Source organism: Colossoma macropomum, unplaced genomic scaffold (assembly GCF_904425465.1).
Source record: "Colossoma macropomum unplaced genomic scaffold, Colossoma_macropomum, whole genome shotgun sequence".
Classification (NCBI taxonomy): Eukaryota; Metazoa; Chordata; class Actinopteri; order Characiformes; family Serrasalmidae; genus Colossoma; species Colossoma macropomum.
The window spans coordinates 32,581,009-32,598,917 of record NW_023494810.1 but is presented as its reverse complement, the minus strand read 5'-3'; the positions used below and the strand labels follow the sequence as shown (position 1 = coordinate 32,598,917).

Here is a 17,909-nt window from a genome sequence, read left to right as displayed (position 1 = left end):
GTCGACTTAAATCGATGAACAAATTAGTTGGCGACTAATTTAAAACTCGTCGACTAAGTGGATGAAGAACATTCATCTCGGTAAGATAGCTGTGCTAGTGGACTAGTTAGCTAATGTTAAAGTTAAAAGCCGTCCTACTTCATGTTATGAGCCGAGCTGTAACATTTTCTGTTTCGAAATTCATGTTCTCTGGAATCGTTCGTGGAGTTGGAGCAAAGAAGTAAGTTCACTTTCCAAATAACGTTTAGAATTTTAAATAATGTCTCATTGTCTAAACGTCGAGGACACCGGTGCGTTCAAATTCGGCGAACATAGGAGAACATTTGCAAACAGTTCTCTGTTTTCCGCTAACGTTTGCCACCACTTGCAAACAGTTTCAGGAGGTAGTTCTCCGTGAACATACAGGGCAGCTGTGCAAAGAGTTACTGCTGAAACAAAATGTTCAAATTTAACTGTTCATAGAGAACAAGTTTGCCACAAACGTCCACCACTGCTTGCTGAATTTGAACAGGACTCACGTTTATGGCTGGATGTTGGATAGAGTGTTGATCATAGATATACATACATAGATGCTGCGCTGGGTTCCGCCAGACAGTCGCCATTCTGGGGAGGTCAACATGGCTGCTGGACTGCATCCAGTACCATTACAGAGGGGCAGTTTAAGAAAGGTTCTGTCCAAAGTTACACAACTTCAGGAACATTGCATTCAGAAAGCGGGACAGGTTTATATATGTAACGGAGGGAACGCAGTTTTTCCCAAATATATTTATCTCTTGGTCATAACCTAATGTTTAAAAATAGAGCAATAAAATGAAGAGCCAAGCCAAGACAACTTCAGAAATATAACTGCAGTGGGTCATGATACAGTTATGTTTTCTAACTAAAGGTACTGAAGATGTACCCTTGAGGGTACCACCCCAACTTCTTGGTACATCCAGCATCTACAAGCCTAGGTACTGAAGTTTGTTGTTCATCTCTTTTTGGATCTTTTTGGTTTAAAATAAAGGCTAAATACCCAGAGTCAGAGATGGGATCAATCTTAACACAGTACGGATGCTGTCAGCAACGTACAAGAATGAAATGAAACCTAAACAAAATGTAAGCGAATGGAATTAGGTACTACTCACTTCTGACAGCTATCTCCAACTAATGTTGGGAGAAAATGAAAAATGTGTTGATTTTCTTAAACAAAAAAAAAAATACTTGAGATTAAGTCATTTTTATTCTTTCAGCAAAGGTTTAACACTTTTGATACCTTAAGCACATCTTAAGCTATTTCCGCAGAAGATCTTCTGAAATCTTCAGCTCTCTAACTTGCTAACATAGCTGTTACATTACTGATCACAGACAGGGCATCCCTACAGTAAACTTTTAAAACCACAGTGTTACTTAGGGCCAGCATTAAAAGCGTTTTATTTTCTTCCATGTTTTCTTCCAAACTGTTCGGAAGATAGCTGTGAAATTTTTAGCGGCATTTTTGTCAGAGAGCTCTACAGCTGAGACACAGTGAAGTCACAGGGCTCCCTTTGCAAGACACACGACGGGGGTACAAGCCAGCAATCCACACTTGGGGCTGAAGCGCGTCCATAGTCAGTGGCGTTGCTCCTGACGCTAAAAAAACACGCGTTTAAGATAAAAAAGCAAATAAAGAGAAAGTGCTGTAGTGTGTTTATTGTATTTAGTGTACTTATGCTTGTGCTAGGAGTTGCTGATCCTTGATTTTGATCCCTGATTCTAATTGTTCATACTGAGCATCAGTTTTCCCTTAAGCAGAAAATAAAGATGAGGACTTTGTTCACAGTATTAGAACAATAACAGCAGCTCGGACAGTGGACAGTCTGATGTTTTGTTAGTTTTTGTTGGTGTTCCTTTAAAGCAGAGATATCAAACTCGACCGCTGTTTAGTTGTATTACAGGTACAGCTTGAAGCAGCTGTATGTATCTTACTGAAGAGCACTGCTGACACACCTTAAAGATTAGGTAGATTATTTTCTTGAGGAAGCATATAGGCAGTAGAACCTGTAGCCCTCCAAATCAGTGTCTCTATTCCTGGGATGTGTCTCAACTCAGAATTTCTATAATTTCTATCATTTTTATTTATTTAATTATTTTAGTGAGGACTAAAACGTGTACTTGTACTCTGTCTGAGAAAAATGGTATCGATTCATTCCTACTCGTTATCAGTTCTAGAGTTCTAAACTAAAAAAGCAAAATATGGACTCCAAAAATGTCTTGGCCGATTGACTGCGTCAGAAAAAAGTGAAAAATTGTGTTTTTGTCGAACCTTTGCTTTAAACTTCACTTTGAAGGTTGTTCAGCAATTACTTACATGGATATGTTTTTTTATAGCCTCTTATTCGTTTTTCATTAGATAATGATGATAGTGATGTAACATTAAAATAATTAATTAAATTAAAACTTCGTATCGGCCCCAAAGTTCAAAGTGTTTTCCAGGAATCTCTGGTTTCCATGAATTGTCGCTTTCCATTGTAGCTGAAATCAAGAAAACAGGTCCTGCCTCTTGTTGTAACATAGGTAACCTAAGCTAGTGAGAACAGAGCTGCTATTAGGCCAATAGGTAAATAATGATTTATATTAATGATAATAGACCATTTTGAACACTAAACTGGATGTAGTTTTGTGTTGCCTGCAAGTCTGTAAGAGGTAATTGATATGATATTCATTTAACATAGATTTCTACACTAGAACTATGAATCTCTTACCCAGAATGCCCTGCAAGGTAACATTTTTTGGTAGCTGACGAACAGCAGGCCACAGAAACACATCTCCATCTTCCTTATGAAGAAGGAAAACAACACGCACGGTTCCCATGGTGACGTCCATTTCATTATTCCTCAGAATCAAAGACACACTGTGGGGACAGAACCTTTGGTTACTCAACACGTCCATAAAACCTAAAAAAATATGCTGAAAAATTTGATGAAAAAAAATCTTAACGTAGTTTAAAGGCAAAAATATATGAAATATTGCCTTAAACAGTTTTTCTGCCGATCAGTGTAGGTCGTTAAGATGTGGTGCAGTCAAAAATTATTCCATGAACATCACAATGAACAGGGAAGGAAACCCTGTCTTGCATTTTATTTTGAGGACTTCTCATTAAATTGCTCTTGACATCTCACGTGTGGCTTGAACTTAATGTCTGAACATTGGGCCGACTTTGTAGAAAGCATTGAAATTTAGATTGTTTATATCCATTCAGCCCAAAAATGCCAAGATTTTTGGTCTGTATGACTCAGCCCTAGGTGTTCATGAGACTGTATGTGATCATCAGGTATTTTACAGCAGCTTCGAACATGGCTAAACAAATCCATTTTTTCGAAGTTTTTAATACACCTGATACAAACGTGTCAAGTAGTTGCACATAAATAAAATGTGTTTCAACACAACGGCTGCCAATCCAATTGAATACATTCCAATTATAGATTAAGACTGAGATGTTTGTAGATTTTCCATCAGATTATGTTCATGGAATAATCTGATGGAAAATCTCCGTTTACATGCTCACTACAAGTAATCTGATCCAAAATGATGCCCATGTGTAGAGAACCACTCAGTGTAGACGTTACCATGACAGCAAGCATCACGTGAGTCCAGTCAGAGTGAAGTGAGTTTTCAGCTGGCGTGCTTGTGTTATTAATTGCTCTAAAATTATGGCAGAAAGGCGAGAGGAAGACGTTGTGTTCTGAGACACATAAGCTGGACGTCCATCCCACCTCTGTCTTTTAAAGATCAGAGCATAAACTTCGTCTGCTCTGCAGACCAGTTTCTGCTCCGCCATGTTGAACAGTATAAACTTTCACTATGATGTGACGAACATGAGCAGAACGTACTTAAACTTTCTGATTGGGAATGTAATAAGATATAGATGTCTACGCGGATATTATTCTCCTATTTAACGGATTATTTACAGGATTACCCACCATGTTCAGTCACATAGAAACTGTATTCCAAATGGCCTCAATCAGACTAGTCTATTCCGATTGAGGTGTATACACGGACGTATTCCGATTGAGCTATTAGTCGGATAATTAACGGATTGTTAGGCTGCATGTAAACGTGGCTAATGCTTACCATTTAACACATTTTAACAGTGTGAATGGGCGGAGCTGTAGTACAATTTTAGTAATACGCCTTTAAAATAATACTTAAGTAAAACAACAAAGCACAGTTACTCAGGTGTTTGCCACCTGTGGAAAATTGCCTGTTTCTCATTGCTGTAGAACTCTTACTTGTCTGTCTCGTGCTTGGTGGGCTGCTGCCCCCAAAAGAACTTCACAGGATTCTGACCATCAGAGTAGTGGATCTCACTGGTGTTGAGGGTCAGGTGATGATCCGTTTTATAATGAAGAGCAATTTCCTTAAAGCCTTTCCCTCCATACTGTGAGAGTTCACCATTCATAGAGAATTCTGTTCAGTGAGGAAAACATCATACATCAGCTTTAAGGACATCCTGCTGGTAGCTTTAGCAGTAGTCTTTGATATTATTAAAAGGAGAATAAAACCAAACAGTTCCAGTAGCAGTAATAATGAGTGAGTTTGAGAGTTTCACTTAACCTAGCGTCAGGCTGACAGAAGATAAAAACTTCAAGATTCTTGTGCATATCAGCCAGTAAGCCAGCATTAAGGTTTAAAGTTCTAGGGAACACAGTGTACATAATTACACTAAAATTGTTAAACATTCAGCAAAGTTTGAATGCAAAGCACAAGATATAAATAAAATATAACAGTTTACATTTTTCTTATCGGACCGCTGAGGACTGTGTGGGCGGGGCCTGATATTCTGATGAGTGTGACTGACAGCCCACAGTCCAGCACTCCTAACCTGTTTATGTCACTAAAGCAGAACTAAACGACAGGGCGAGCAAAGCAGGGAGAAATGAATGAAATGTGGTCTTTGGCTGTGACGGTATGGATTTTTTCTTACTGCTGAGAAAAAAACAGTTTGGCAGTTTTCCGCAAATTGCAGCACTATGTGGCCGACGGCGGTATGAAGCCACGCAAACCTTGCAGGGTTCAACAGTAGCGATTGCCTGAATGCCCGGTTCAAGTAAAACGCAATGTCAGGACAGCAGCACGAAAAATCACTCGCCTGATCGGGCAAGTTCACGTTGGGGTGGGGGCCAGTGAATTTTCAGGTCGTTTGCCTGACTGGGCAAGTTGGAAGAAAAGTTCATGTTGAACAATGCCTTGGCATGGTGACTGCGGTGTGGGCAAACATGGATGATTATTGAAGGAGAGCTTTAGTCAACTGGCTAGCTTTAACTGTATGGGCAAAACCACATGAGAGAAGTGTGTTCACTAAAAGCACTTGCAATAACATTGTAACTCCGATTGTTTACATTATGCTTGTCTTTTATGTCTATGTATTGTGTATGTGTATATATTCAGTTGAATGTTATCTGTAGGTATCCTCAGGCCTAGGAATAATTAATAATAATCTGACACAAACAAAACAAAAAAGAAAGTTTTCATTCGCTGAATGCTGGCAAAGCCGATTGACCGAACAAACAATGAATGGAAGTTTTTGCTGCCTCAGTTATGCTTGCTAGTTTAGCTTTTGCTTGGTGGTTAGCTTTTTCACTGTAAGCTTCTCAGACTTGAACAGAGAGAAGGAGTTTGTAGGGGAATGCAGTTTTGTTAAAGCTCTGTGGGCAAGACGAACCAACGGATGCTGTGACAGCCGTCGTGATTGGCAAGGATACTGCTTACCAACACATGACCAAAGACTACGATTGTCCAGTTTACAGTGAGAGAGGACAATTTTGGTGGAATAAATTTATCAGCTATTTAATGGTCACGTTTTGTTTTGCCCTCCACAAACAGTGACCGCCCACATAGCGTGTGTACAATTTAAGGCGGAAAAAGAAAAATTCAAACAAGAGCTCAGGCGCTAAAATGTAGTCTAGCTGCTGTACCTTTTAAGGTGGAAAATTCAAATAAGAATCTGGCCAAAAAGAAGCTGACTTCAGCTTCCTTGAGACTTGAAATGAAAAGGGATGAGGAGGTTGCTCCTTCTGTACAGGCAGGTAACATTAACTTTGCCTTTTCACAGAATCAGTTGGTCAGTATTGTTTTGTCTTGTCTGCCAGTTTGCTAACCCATAACCGAGCTAACGTCAGCTACATTACTTGCTGTATGGTTGTTCACTCTAACATTATATCATGGTATTTGTGTATAAGGTTTGTGAAGTGCTTAATGGCCCAAAAAAGGTGTTCTGGCCTCGACAGTGCGCATTCACAAGTGCAGAGTTTCTGAAGGAGCACTGAAAGGAGGGGTGTGTTTGTTTTGCTGTTGAGTTTAAATATCAACAGTTGTTCTCCAGACTCGTATAGTGGTCCTGTAATTAATATGAAATAAAGGAAGTTAAGCATGAGGCAGTTTCAGCAGTTTAAAACCGCTTAAAAACCGCAAGGGTGTCCGAAATAGAGTTAAAGGCATCTTCCTGAGACACCTGAGGAAGCATACTTAAGTGTTTTACTGTTAAAAACATTATATAAGCCTCCATCTTCCCTTTGGACTTTCGTCAGACTTTTTTTTTGATTGGGACTAGTCTTAATAAGTTAAAAAAATTCTTAAACTCAGACCAATAAAAAGCCAAAAAGGCCTGAACCAGGTTGACAGATATTGTAGTAAACGCCTCACCTGAGGAGGGGTCCATCAGAAGGCGGAGTTTGGTAGCTAAAGATATCTCAAAGCAGAGTGGCTTAGGCTGACCAGTAGAAGGGACCAAAAACTTCACAGACTGCCCTGAAAGGAAAAGAGGTTAAAGGAAACAGCTATCCAACAGTGGCTTTTAGACAAGGGTGTTTTAACCAGGGATGTGCAGTCCAACTAATTTTGATATTTGAGTGTCCATCGGAGTTCATGAACGGATACACAGGCCCAATCCCATTTCACCCCTCGCCCCTACCACTTAGCCCTTACCCTTCTGTTTTGTGTGTTCACGCCTAGGGGTAGGGCGTCCCGATTGTTGTTGAGATAGAGGGATAAGGCGAAGTGTTAGGGCTACAAATGGAGGTTTTTCAGAGACACACTCCAAACAGACTGTTATGAGAAAAATAGAAAAACCAGCAAGATGGCTGAACAAGCAACCAAAGAAAGCAAAAAAGTGTGAGAATCTTCTCTGTTAAAAATTACGTTAACCAATGTATTATCTTATGTCGTTTGTATTATGGTTCTAGTAGTAGTTTGCTGTTGTCTCGGTAGCTAGCTAGCTGAATTTCCCATTCCACCTTAAATGACACCTCAGGTGTCAGAACTGCTGCACCATTTAAGGTGGAAAATTTGAACAAGAAGCTGCAAATAGCTGACTTCAGCTTCATGTCACTGATTAAGATAAGAATTAGGGGTGGGTGATGATAAATAATCGCCCCCCCGTTTGAAGGCATATGATGCCCTAACTGTAACTAAAGCCCAGCAGTGAGGAGCTGAACTTTACCCTCCTCTGCTATCACTGCAGACTGGCAGGGTCGCTTACAGAGCAGCGCTAGTAGCTGTTAAAGAAGTAATGCTCTTGTTAAGGGGTCCTATTTTGAGGGTCCTATTTAGTAGGGAAGATTTCAACCACTACTCCTTATAAATCAGTTTCAAGGGGCAAGGAGACACTTGAAAACAGGGGGTAGGCGTAAAAGTTAACCACAGAGAAGGAAAAAAAGACTTCGGCTGAAAATAAAGTAGAATTGTTGCTTATGTTTTTAGGTGACAGCACTGGTGTTGCGCAGTCTTTAAAGTTTTATCATTGAAAAACAGCTGAGGGAAATCAGTAGGTTTTCACTTTGGATGACTAAAGTAACTCCCTCAGATGATCTAATAAACTGAAACTACAGCTAACCTCTACAACCCTGGATGCTGATGGAGACTCATCATTTTATACAGATGTTTTTTTCCTCTTTAGTGAACGATGTGCCAACATGTTAGTTGGCACATATTATAATAATAATATTTAGAGAAATATTTAAACTGTTATCTGAACCAGAAATATCTGGACCTACATCAGTTTAGTTAGCAATAAAAACTCAATCAAGTCTTTAAAAATGCAGTCTTGTAATGTGTCCAGATTAAGGCACTCGTGCTTCTTAGTAGCAAAATATTCTCAAATATGAGCACAACATTCATGTTTTTCAGTTCTGTTAAACAACATCACAGTTTCACCAAATTGTTAGTTTGTATATTTTCTCTGTCTTCCTGTGATGAAATGAAATAAGTACCTGAATAATGAATTCAGTATTCATATACTGGCATATCGATTGGTTAACTGAGTACTTGTGCACATCCATAGTACCAACACCAAAGAAACACCACATTTTTGTTACACACAGTTGAATAATCTTTAGGAGTATTTTTCACCATTTAAAAATGGGGATAATAGCAACATGTAAACATGTACTTACTAATCTGTTGCACTACTGGGACAGAATTAGTTTTACAGGTATAGTTTTAAGTGGTGTAGTGTAATTTGTACTGGCGTTTCTCAGTTATTTTAGTACCATCTGAATCCACCATATCAGTCATTGTTATGGACTGTGTACTCCTGCGTCAGTAAAGATTACAGCGTCTTTTACCTTTTACAAAATGAGCCATAGAAATAATGCCAGGTTATATTAATCCGATGCGAATGGACATGTCGGAAAAAATGCTGTCATACTCAGTTGAAAAGGAGTTTCTCAAGCATGGAAGTACATGAAGAAGCCTTTGCTTGTGTTCTCTGTGGCTAAAATCAAGAACATATGTACTGTCCTACCTCAAGTGTACAACACAGAACATTAAACATGAAAGTTAAGGAAAAAGTTTAATTTTATGTAGCAGTCTTGACTGTTGGCCATGAATTTCCAAGCTTATGACTAGGGGTGGGATATATTGTATCGCTTTTTTTGTGATACGTTACCGATACACTAACGCCAAATATAGATTTATTTTCTGAAGCATGTCTGTGCTGTAAACGTTCTAAATAGACTCCCTCTCCAATTTGATTTACCAGATTCACTACCTCCTGACTCCACATGGTGGGGCTAAGGGGCTAATCAAATGAATAGGGTAGATCTGCGGTGAAGAAAAACATTCACAGGGGAGAAATGGCGGACAGTGGAGGGAACAAATCAGACAGACACCGTCCTCTTTCAAGTCGAACGTCTGGGCCACTTCAGCTTTTACAGCATTGAAGGGACAAATGAAATAGACAAAGACTCTGCGATTTGCCAGTACTGTTAAAATGAAGTACACGGGCAGCACAACGAACGTGCATAGCCACCTTCTTCGTCATCATCCTGATCTGGTTGTTGAGAAAACAGCTAACGTTGCCACAACTCGAAGTCAGTCAGCCTACAATTGATACAGTTTTAAAAGCAAAACTTCCTTTTACGTCCCCAAGGGCTACCAGTGTTTTGAGAGAGAAATGTGTATTTTTGCATTAATATATATTTTTTGTATAAATTTATTTTTGTTTTTTTTTGTACATTTACACAGAAAAGATTTTAGCGATTATAGCGGATATTTTACATTGAAATGATGACATGCCGTCAGTGTATGTTTGTTAAAGAGGCATGAAGCTAAACTATGCACTTTGTTGTACATTGTTTCATATTGATTGTCAAATTCTGTGAAACTGACACTAATAAATAGATAATTCCTGCTACTTGCCTCTTTAGGAGTGTTTTATTCTGTCCAGTCAGACACATATTGTGATGTATAGTACAGGATTGTCTTGCAATATATCGAGTACAGAATCGCAGTATCTTGATATCATCATTATTGTAGGCAACATGAAAATATTGTGAGATACCCTGTGATTCCCACCTGTACTAATGACACACTGAATTTAAGACAGCTTATGACATCTAAGTGAAAGGTCAATTATGTTTGCAGGTTTTCTGCTCTTTTCTGGAGTAAAGGCATCCGATCTCTGTCATTTATACTGAGATTTCTCATCCTGCGTGAATCAGTCATAAACATTACAGACGTCCTGTGGTAAACTGGCATTGCCCCATAACAATCCTGTCAAATTAGTACTTTACACATCTGCAGAGAGACCGTAGTGGTGCACTACTTCAGATGGCAGCTAGTCGTCTGTACCAGAAGAGTGCGAAGAATTCTTACAACTGCAGAATTGCCTGAACGTGTGCTGGATCAGGTGACTCAGTGCTTGGAAAGCTTGAGCTGAATAACTGTGTGTAAGAAAAACTTGAAGTAAATAAATACATAAATGCAAATTTTGGAAGATGCTCAGTACCTGGAGGGAGAGGCACCACCCCAATCATGACGACATATTGCGAATGGGTTTAGAAGGCAATTCTATAAAACAGTCAATCAAAAATCATAGTTAGACTTATTTTGTGAGAAGGACGAACCTGAACATTCACTACATGCAGAAACAAAAATCTTGCGTGCCAAAATCATTAATCACAAAAAGCTATTGTTTAATGTGAAAAAGGAGTGGGAAACCAGTCGTCGCTGTTCCTTTGGCATTCAATATAAATCAGAATTTTAGTTAGAAAATAGAAAAATACACTATGAAAGCATCGTCCTACAACAATTGTGTGAAAACCGATCATTTCTGTTTTGGACACTTGAGTAATCTGAAGTAAATGATAGTTACATTGTCAGTACTTCTAGTCAGATATTGGTCATACCTCAACTAGCGAAAGATCTAAATGGCTGGTATAAAACCAAGTAATACACAACATTTGCTAAAATTTGTTGCGCTGCACCAAAGATATAGAGTAGAAATCACAATTTAATATTAATATTTAAAATGCACAAATTTTTTGCTATGCATTTATTGAAGAAATTTACAGTCATATGCAAAATTTGTCAAATTCCATGTGTTGATTTTCTAGTGAAAATAATTTAACACATTCTTTACAGAGAACACACCTTCGCACAGTTACTGTTTATTTGCTGAATTGAACATAATAAAAAAATGTGGCCTGTGCAAAATTTATATTTTATGTATTTTTTTCCCAGTATTTTAAACTCTGCAAAAAACATTTTCAGAAAAGTACCCTATATGTTTTCTCTGTAGAAGATGTGTTAACTTTCGCATAAACAAAATGTACAACCCCAGTTCCAAAAAAGTTGGGACGCTGTGTAAAATGTAAATAAAAACAAATAATTTGCAAATCTCATAGACCCATATTTTATTCACAATAGAACATAGAACACATATCAGATGTTGAAAGTGGGACATTTTACCATTTCGTGAAAAACATTAACTCATTTAGAACTTGATGGCAGCAACACATCTCCAAAAGGTTGGGACAACTGGGGCAACAAAAGGCTGGAAAAGAAAGAGGTACTAATAAAAACAGCTGGAGTAGCAATTTGCCACTAACTCACAGACTGGGTATAAAAAGAGCATTTTAGAGAGGCAGAGTCTCTCAGAAGCAAAGATGGGCAGAGGTTCACCAATCTGCGAAAAACTTTTCAGAAAAGTGTTCCCCAACGTAAAATTGTGGAGGATAGCCCACCATCTACAGTATATAATATCATCAAAAGATTCAGAGAATCTGGAGATATCCCTGTACACAAGGGAAAAGAGCGATGGTCAGTATTAGATGCTTGTGATCTTTGGGACCTCAGTCGGCACTGCATTAAAAACAGGCATGATTCTGTACTAGAAATCACTGCATGGGCTCAGGAACACTTCCAGAAATCATTGTCTGTGAACACAGTTTACCGTGTAATCCACAAATTCAGGTTAAAGCCGTATCATGCAAAGAAGAAGCCAAATGTCAAAACAATCCAGAAACGCCGCTGTTTTCTCTGGGCCAGAGCTCATTGAAAATGTACTGAGGCAAAATGGAAAACTATTCTGTGGTCAGATGAATCAAAATTTGAAATTCTTTTTGGAAACCATGGATGCCGTGTCCTGCAGACTCAAGAGGAGAGGGACCATCCAGCTTATTAGCGCACAGTTCAAAAGCCTGCACCTCTGATGGTTTGGGGTTGCATTAGTGCCTATGGCGTGGGCAGCTTACACATCTGGAAAGGCATTATCAGTGCTGAACAGTATATAGAGGTTTTAGAACAGCAGATGCTCCCATCCAGACAGCGTCTCTTTCAGGGAAGGCATTGCATATTTTAGCAAGACAGTAAACCACATACTGCATCCATCACAGCAGAACTGCTGTCCAGACCTTTCACCAACAGAAAACTTTTGGCGCATCATGAAATGAAAAATCCGGCAAAGAAGATTCAGGACTGTGGAGCAGCTAGAATCCTCCATCAGACAGGAATGGGACAACATTCCTCTCCCAAACCTCCAGCAATTGGTTTCCTCACTTTCCAGACGTTTACAGACTGTTGTAAAAAGAAGAGGGGATGCTGCACAATGGTAGACGAGGTCCTTAATATTTTTCATGAACTGGTAAAATGTCTCACTTTCAGCATCTGATATGTGTTCTATGTTCTATTGTGAATAAAATATGGGTCTATGAGATTTGCAAATCATCGCATGCTGTTTTTATTTACATTTATTTACATTTTATACAGAGTCCCAACTTTTTTGGAATTGGGGTTGTATGTTAACCAGGTGTTTTATACTTAGATATACAAATATGATTCATGAGTATATTCAAATTTATCTAGGGAATAAACAACCACAATACTAAGCTTTCAGTAAGCCTACCCAAAAGGTATCCAAATTACATTCATTATTGAGTGTTTATTGTCTTTAATGTGTTTTTCAATTAAGTGATATGACTGTATGACTTCCATAGATGATTCGTGTGCATATAAAGTGTCATCAGTTTCAAAAAAGAGAAAAAGGATCAGAATACCTAAAAACTGAACAGCAGACGGAGGTACGACTGCAGAGGAGGAAAAAATGTTGAACGTTAGGCCTGGATTCAATTTTGAGCTTTACATGAACGGTCAGTAAATAGGACATAAACAAAATAGCAAATGGTACGGTTGATTTATTGCTAAGTGTAATGAATGATTAATGAAGGTTTTCTGAACTATACAGAGCTCTTGACTTTGCATTAACTGTATCAGTTTTGGTTTATTGAAAGCAAGAGAGAGAAGAGGATTTTTTGCAAAAGAAATGTTGAATGTTAGGCCTTGATTTAATTTTAAAATATGAAAAAAAACAGAGACAACATTTTGTTTTGATTCACCATAAATGTTGTCTTACTGCAGTAAACTAAACATATACACATGCATATACATAATTCATTGCTGTCTTGATAACATTAAAAAAGCATTCTTGTTTGACTTTATAGCATGTAAAGTTTTATATCCATACTGCATATTTTCATGAACATTGATGCTTAATGTACATGTAAGTGTTACCATCAGTCTGTTAAAATAAAAGAAAAAGGATCAGAGGACCTGGCATAGGCTGAGCAACAGGCAGAATGCCAATGTCTGCAGAGGAGAAAAAGATGTTGAACGTTAGGCCTTGATTCAATTTTGAAATTTAGATAAACCGTCAGTAAATAGGATAAATAAGTGACTGAAATAGACAAGTCTCATTAGACTCCATGCAAACCCCATGCAAAAAATAGCAAATGTTTCAGTTTAATTTATTATAAATTGGGTAACACTTTACATTAAGGGTCGCTAATCAATCATTAATTATATAATAATCAACTATTAATTTCCCATTATTTAGTTATTAGTTAACTCTTCATTAAGCATTAGCTATTACTTAGTAATTGATTAAGCACTTATCAGTTAGTAATTAAGTACACTGTTAGGTCATAAGTTAGTCTTACTTACTCATTATCTGTGTACTAACTGCTGCTTATTACATTGTTAATTAACTAATAAGCATTTTTATTCATATAAAGAAGTAACGTGATAATTTACTAGCACTTATGTGTTAATCCCGCTAATTATCTGTTAATTAGCTTTCCATCACCTTCTTATATTCAGTTGCTTCACTTTTCTCACATTGGTTCTTGTTCATTAAAGATGCTTATGGTCACATCTGACCGTAAGATGAGTGCACACAAATTCACTGACGGTTTTGTTATTCATCACTTTCTTTTTTCAACTAACTCATATCTGGTAGGAGCGCATGTAAATTTGGGTATAAATGCTGGATATGTGGCTAATTAACCAAAACTATTATCAACATAATCTGCAATAGGAAAAATAAAAACAACAGTAGAAAATTTCAATAATACTAATTTGTGTGCATGACAGTCCAGTACAAAAGTGGTTGTACTTACTTTACATGCACATTGAAATAAACAAGTGCGGCAACTATTTCATGTTCCATTTAAAGACATGTTACGCTGTGCTTTTGCTTCATTCTACTGACTCACAAACACAGCTTGTGTCATACACTGCAATAATACAGCGTTTATTTTAGGGAATTAATTACACTAAACAATCACTCTACTATGTTAACAACACTGACAATATTTTGTTTTATTTAACATTTTATTTTTTTCCAGTTGTCATTTTAATACTATTAGGTTTGGTCAGCAGGGGAAGAGTGCACTCACTGCTGGACATCAAACTCCACCCACGAGCACGGCCATTAGCTTTTATTCCAAACACTGCCGTTTTATTAGCTGGCTACTGAAACATCTGCATGAATTAGTGTTTGCTTCATGTAAATGATATGTAAATGAGGTGCTGGTCGGCTGGTTTCACGCACTGAAGCTGATTTATCATTTATGCACAAATCTCCACTTGTTTCCACATCATACAAAATTGTTATGAATCAGACGCAGAGCAGTTCATACCGTATAAAAGGCAAAAAAACGTGTTCTTTTTTACGCGACTTACTTTTTTACGCGATTAATGGGCCCTTTTCACAAGATTCGTGATTACTTCCAGTTTAAGCAGTAGCAGGGTAAAACTCACTTCCTCTCCATAAAGCTAACTACTGCAGAAGCGATGTCAGTGTTTAGTAGTGAACTATAATGCTCAAATACTGAGCTACAACAGCTGTATTTTAGTTTTCCTACACGGTTGTGACAGGGAGAGTAAGAAGTGGACGGAAGCATTGATTTAACTGTAAATAGAGCTGAGATGCTGTATGTTGTTTTTACTGCAGTTCTGCTGCAGCTGTTCACATCAAGCAGTCTCTGTGTCTTTGTACAACATGCCAGCGATTTCGGTATATTCTGTTAATATTCTGCTAGAAGCTATTGCTATCCAAACTAGATTGCCCGGCTAACATAAAGCAGCTTTTTCAAACGTCACAGCAGAACCGCGATGCTAACATACAAGTTAAGTTAGCTAGGAGTCTCGTTTTTGGTTGAGCAGTGAAAAGTGGCTGTTATCTGAAGAACTGCTTCAAAAATGGCCATGAAACTATAAGAATGATGCTGTTTGGTGGATCACTAACATAGCCAGCCAGCTAGCTTTAAAGTGTGCTGCTCATACGAAGCTGGAGTTCCTCAAACTGCTAATGGGTAGGCTAGCTAATTAGCGACTGTAGCCTGCTAGCCTACCGTAAGCTAATACAGTTTAAACAATGTCTATCAAATAGACTTTACATGTAAAAGTGTTGGTTTGCGTTTATGTCAGAAGTAGCTGGCATCCTGTAGCTAAATGTGTCACAGAACCTGCTCCACGTTAGCCGGCTGGTGCTAGCAGCTAATGAAAACTAGCTTCCTTATTTTGGGAATACAGCCACAGAAATGGCTTCTAGCGTTGCTAGCTAGCTACAGCTAAACAACGCCTACCAAATTCATACTACATTAAAGAACTTTTATTTCTTTTAAAAAAAAACAGAAATATTACAGAAATCGCTGGCATGTTGTACAACTACAGAGACACTGCTTGATGTGAGCAGCTGCAGCAGCAGTAAGCAGGGCTGCACCACACACAGCATTTTTTAGCTGTGTTGAAAGTTAAATCAGTGCCTAAATTCACTTTCTGTTCTCACTTTTTGTCATGATAGTGCACGAAAACTAACATATGTCTGTTGTAGCTCAGTATTTGAGCATTATAGTTCACTGCTAATGCTTAATCCGGACGTAATCGCGACTCTTTGTGAAAAGGGCCCATGGCCATTAGATCTTTACATTTTGACCATTAACTTCTTAAATTCCACTTACTTAATCATTAATTACTTCTTAAATTCCTCTTACTTAACCATTAATTACTGTTTTTGTCTCCCTCCAAGTAAAGTGACAACCTCTACTTGTTGTCACTTTACTTGGAGGGACACAAAAGCAGTAATTAATGGTTAAGTAAAAAGAATTTAAGAAGTAATTAATGATTAAGTAAGTGGAATTTAAGAAGTAATTAATGGTCAAAATGTAAAGATCTAATGGCCATTAATCATCAAAGTCGCGTAAAAAAGAACACATTTTTTTTTTTGGCCTTTTATACGGTATGAACTGCTCTGCGTCTGATTCATAACAATTTTGTATGATGTGGAAACAAGTGGAGATTTGAGCATAAATGATAAATCAGCTTCAGTGCATGAAACCAGCCGACCAGCACCTCATTTACATATCATTTACATGAAGCAAACACTAATTCATGCAGATGTTTCAGTAGCCAGCTAATAAAACGGCAGTGTTTGGCATGAAAGCTAATGGCCGTGCTCGTGGGTGGAGTTTGATGTCCAGCAGTGAGTGCACTCCTCCCCTGCTGACCAAACCTAATAGTATTAAAATGAAAACAACTGGAAAAAAATAAAATGTAAAATAAAACAAAACACTCTGTGTTGTTAACATAGTAGAGTGATTGTTTAGTGTAATTAATTCCCTAAAATAAACGCTGTATTATTGCAGTGTATGACACAAGCTGTGTTTGTGAGTCAGTAGTATGGTCTTTAAATGGAACATGAAATAGTTGCAGCACTTGTTTATTTCAGTGTGCATGTAAAGTAAGTACAACCACTTTTGTACTGGACTGTCATGCACACAAATTAGTATTATTGAAATTTTCTACTGTTGTTTTTATTTTTGCTATTGCAGATTATGTTGATAATAGTTTTGGTTAATTAGCCACAAATCCAGCATTTATGCCCAAATTTACATGCACTCCTACCAGACATGAGTACAGATATGCCAAGATGAAAGTGATGAATAACAAAACCGTCAGTGAATTTGTGTGCGCTCATCTTACGGTCAGATGTGACCATAAGCATCTTTAATGAACAAGAACCAATGTGAGAAAAGTGAAGCAACTGAATATATGGAGGTGATGGAAAGTTAATTAACAGATAATTAGCGGGATTAACACATAAGTGCTAGTAAGTTATCACGTTACTTCTTTATATAAATAAAAATGCTTATTAGTTAATTAACAATGTAATAAGCAGCAGTTAGTACACAGATAATGAGTAAGTAAGACATAAACTAACGACAAACTAACTTATGACCTAACAGTGTACTTAATTACTAATTGATAAGTGCTTAATCAATTACTAAGTAATAGCTAATGCTTAATGAAGAGTTAACTAATAACTAAATAATGGGAAATTAATAGTTGATTATTATATAATTAATGATTGATTAGCGACCCTTAATGTAAAGTGTGACCATAAATTGACATGATTGATTAATGGATGTATTCTGAACTGTACACTGCTCTTGACTTTGCATTAACTGTGTTAGTTATTGTTGAATATTAGACCTTGATTTAATTTTAAAATTGGAAAAAAAGCAGAAAAGAAATAGACATGTCTCATGGTTTTGATTCACAATACATGTTGTCTTATTGCAGTAAACTAAACTTGTCTGTAGGTAAATAAAAAACCTCTCTTTGCTACAATGCTGTCTTGTACACACCCTTCTCCAGATGGCCCATGCACTTTACATGTTCTTACAGCTTTGATTATAGAGCTCTTTTCATATCGGTGGCAGCTCAAGATGTCATTAAGAGCGTTAAAAACTCGTAGCAGAACTTTGGAGAAGGGTCTGGCTGCAGACCCAAATGTGCTGCTGCGTTTTGTTTTGTTTTTGCGAGTTGTAAGG

At 37.6% G+C, this 17,909-nt stretch overlaps 1 pseudogene; it reads right to left on the bottom strand.

Annotated features, from left to right (window-relative positions):
* Window positions 1-1,203: 1,203 nt before the first annotated feature.
* Window positions 1,204-17,909, bottom strand: part of LOC118799417 — a 41,237-nt pseudogene continuing 24,531 nt past the window's right edge.